This window comes from Hibiscus syriacus, unplaced genomic scaffold, assembly GCF_006381635.1.
Source record: "Hibiscus syriacus cultivar Baekdansim isolate YM2019G1 unplaced genomic scaffold, ASM638163v2 tig00110198_pilon, whole genome shotgun sequence".
Classification (NCBI taxonomy): domain Eukaryota; kingdom Viridiplantae; phylum Streptophyta; class Magnoliopsida; order Malvales; family Malvaceae; genus Hibiscus; species Hibiscus syriacus.
In genome coordinates this window covers 1,784,004-1,788,282 of record NW_024062623.1, presented here as the reverse complement: position 1 = coordinate 1,788,282, position 4,279 = coordinate 1,784,004, and positions in this window count along the sequence as shown.

Genomic DNA, 4,279 nt, shown 5'->3' with positions numbered 1-4,279 from the left:
TTAAAATTGTATAAGAGTTCAAGAATAAGTGCATTGATGACCAGTTTATAAGACAGATGAAACTGGAATACACGAGCTTGAAACAAGGGAATTACACCTTGTATGAGTATGATTATAAGTTTATTAAGCTAAGCAGAATTGCTGCTGAGTTAATTCCGACTGAAAATGATACATGTGATTTGTTGTTAGAACTTGCGCCTTAAATTAAAAGAGTGTTACTGGTTTTGAATTTGTTATCGTTTCAAGAAATGGTTAATTGTGTTAAAGCTTTAAAGAGAAAAAGCTCAGAACGAAAAGTTTGGAGAAATAAAATCTCAGATGTTTAAGAGAATTAGTGCTTCATAGAATTTTAGCACCATCAAAGAAAGGTAGAGATTCTGGTTCAACTTTAAACCAAACATGAATTAGTTGTATTCTCCGTCAGAGAATCAAATCAGATGAGAGTTCGACAGACTCCAACAGTAGGTTTGATCTTGAAAGATTAAACAAAGAGTTAATTGAGGATAAGTCAGGGTTAAAGACAACCATTGTGAATTGAGTTAAAAGCTATTTTAGAAGTTATGTAAATCGAAGCAGAAAAAGTATTTTAAATGGATTAGATGAGTATTGAAATCTGGTGATTTTTTTTAAACAAGTGGAGAAAACATAAGTATAAGAATGGTAAAGAATAAGGTTTTGTACAAGTAAATTTGACTATCAAAGTAATGAAAATGTGATAAGGAGTGATAGTTAAGGATAAGTATATGTGATATAAAAGAGCATGAGAGTATGAAGAACATGATATGGTTTAGTTATAAGACAATGCAGATTATAAAAAGGATAAATGGATAAAGACCAAGGAATGTATTAAGTGTTTTGCTAGAAATTAAATAATGTGAAGGATAAGAAGTATTTTAAATGTATCAAGTGAGGTAGATACTGTTTTTGTATTTAAGATGGAAAGAGTTAGCGTGGGCTAACAAGATTATGGGATGGAATGTATTGAAATTACAAAATTTCAAGATATGGTAGGTTATGATAACCAAATATGAAGTGAATCTGGATACAGTTGTATACTGTGATTATAGTAAAGTGATAAAGTGAAGGAAGTGAGAATTCAAATGTTTGAGTAAAACTAAGGATTGATAAGAAGAGTTTAAGTATGGGTACATCAATGATTAGTTTATAAATAAAGGAAGTTAGAATGTTAAGCTTGAATAATGGAAGTGACATGGTGTATGAGATTGAATGTTTATTTGATTAGTTGATTAGTTAAGTTATAAAGATATAATAAAGACTGATAATCAGAGATAAGTTTAAGTGATAGGAAAAGAGTATGTGAACATGAAAGAAAGATATGATTGGTGTATAAGAAGATTTTGATTTATGAAGGAAATGAAAGGATGAAGTTTAAAGAATCAGATGTGATAAAAGTTATGTTGAGATATAGATTATAAGTTTAACCAGAAGTAAGAAAGGTATGTCAGGTAATATGAGAAATTGTTTAGTTATGCAAAGTGTATGTTTAATCAGTTATGATGAAGATTTAAGGTTATGTTTCTTGGTCAAGTGGATGTAGTCAGAGAAATTAATAAAGATTTATATGTATTAAGGAAGTTTTGGAGGCAGTCAAGTAAGGATGAAATAAAAGTTTGGTGATTCTTGAAAGACAATTGAAGATAAGAACCAAGTTATTAAAGATGATACAAAAGATTAAGTTCAGAAAGCAGCATGAGAACGTTAGAAGATATGTTCTTCACAGGATGTGCTGTGAAAATTCGAGGACTAATTTTTAAAAGGAGGGGAGATTTGTAACATCCCAAATTATGGGTTAGTGACCAAATTGTAAAGTTTCAGAATTTGATGACTAAAGTAGAAGAATGAAATAGTTCAATGATATTGGATATATATGATGAAGGTTATTTAGTAATTATTAAAGGAAATAAAGGGTAAAATGGTCATTTGATCATTTAAGGAATTAAATAAATGTGATAGTGGGGATATATATATTTTAAACGTGGGAAATGAGGGAAACAATGTTTCCAGAATTCTCTTCTCCTCCTTTCTTCTTTGTGCGTGAAGCTCCAGCTCAAAGGTGAGTTTCTTAATTAGTTGGTTATTTGTTGAATTAAAAGTTGGGTTATGATTCTTAGGTGATACTTAAGCTTAAGTTATCTTAAAATCAAAAGATAAATGAGTTAGGGAAGATTTAAGATTTGGAGTTCTTGAGTGAATTTCCAGAATGGAGTTGATAAATTGAATTTGAAGCTAAATTTGACTTGTCATCAGCTTAATTAAGAAGTATTAAGTGTTAGAATTGGATTTGAAACATGTGGAAAATAGGGTATGATTCTTGAAATTCCTAAAGAGGAGAGGATATTAAGGTTAAAGATCAGATAAATGAATATTAATGAGTTTAATTATGTATATGAAAGTTAGGAATATGAAAGGGGTTGAAATATGAAGGATTTAATCCAAAAAGATTGAATTTTCAAGTTCAAAAAGAGGTTCTGGGCAGAGTGCATCGATGCATATTCATAGTGCACCGATTCATCAATGTTAAAACCCAGAAATTGTTTGAAGGTGTATCTATGCATTGGTAGTGCATCGATGCACTCTTTTAAAATAAATACATCGAATGCAATTCGTGCATCGATGCATAAGTAGTGCATCGATGCATCCCATTAATAAGGAAACATCGAATGCAATTAGTGCATCGATGCATAAGGCATGCATCGATGCATCCCAGTAATAAACTAACATCGAATACATTTTATGCACCGATGCATCAGTAGTGCATCGTTGCATACCTTCATTAAAAGATGAAATTGCCTTTTATCTTAGTCTAAAGAGTGAACCATTAGAGTATATTAGTTATAATACTAATATAGATCTATGTATGATGATGTAGATATAGAACGTGATCCCATCCCGGATCAATTGAAGGATTATAATCAAATCAAAGCAAAGCTAAGGTGAGTGCACATTCTCTAGTATATGAGGTTCAAGGGAAAATAAGACTTGTGATAAGTCTATTTCCAATAGTGAAAAACATGAATTCATAGAAGTATGTATTTGTTATGATGTTTATGTGTACATGAGTATATGCCTATGTCTAGATGTTAAGTGCATCTTTATACATGATCTATGTGAATGCATGTGTATGTGATAAACAATGTGAATTAATATAAGTGACTTATGTAATTAAAGGGAGAATTGAAATAAGGTATGTGCTTATAAGATATGTGATAATAAGTTATATGGTTATATGATCATAAAATATAAGACATGTGACAAGAAATGTGTGAGTACATGAAAGTATAATATAAGCTATGTGAAAGTGATCTATATGACTTTTTGGTCTATGTGAATACAAATATATATGATAATGAGATATGAGACTCTACGAGGATATTATACGATCTATGTGACATTAAGCTATGAGATTATATATGTCTATTTGATACGAATGTGTGAATATGGGACAAACATAAATATTAATGCCCATGTTATGTGTCTTGAGAGCTAGAGGTATAGTTGGCATGCCAAGAGTCGAGGGTCTATGTGGTCCTTTGGGACATATATGTATTCTTTGGAACATGTGTGAGGTCTTTTGGAGACACATACTTGATCTTTGGCATATGTATATGATTATTAAGGAATGATATGTGGTCCTTATGGACAGTTACTGAGGATCTTTATGACCTCTAGATAGTTACCAAGGATCTTTATGACCTCTGGATAGTTACCGGGGTCTTTGTGACCTCTGGATAGGTCCTTCGGGACATTTATATGAGCTGTGGTGACAACATAGTGGTGCACAACCTCAGTAGACTCACATATCATTAGTTCTCACGTATGTACATGGGCTAATCAAGAGAAAATAACAAATATATGTTGTGATATGATAAATTTAATAGCAAGGACATGAGGATGTATAGATTAAGTATATATGTTATGTGATTAAATGATAGTGACTAATGATGATTTATATGTATGCATGTATTGCTTATTAGATAATCTGATATGATTTATATGATGATGTCAGTATGGCTTGGTTAATTGAATGATATGTTGAGTAAAAGAATGGATATAAGAAGATATAATTATAAGATATAAATGTTAAGAATATTGATAGTGAACAAAGGGTAGAGATTCAAAATAATGTGTGATATGTATATGTATATGTTATATATATATATATATATATATAATGTTATATCGTTTTGATATGGTATTATAAGATTGTATGTTCATGCATGTGTGATTAGTTAGAGTTTTATTATATGTTTTATGCCTC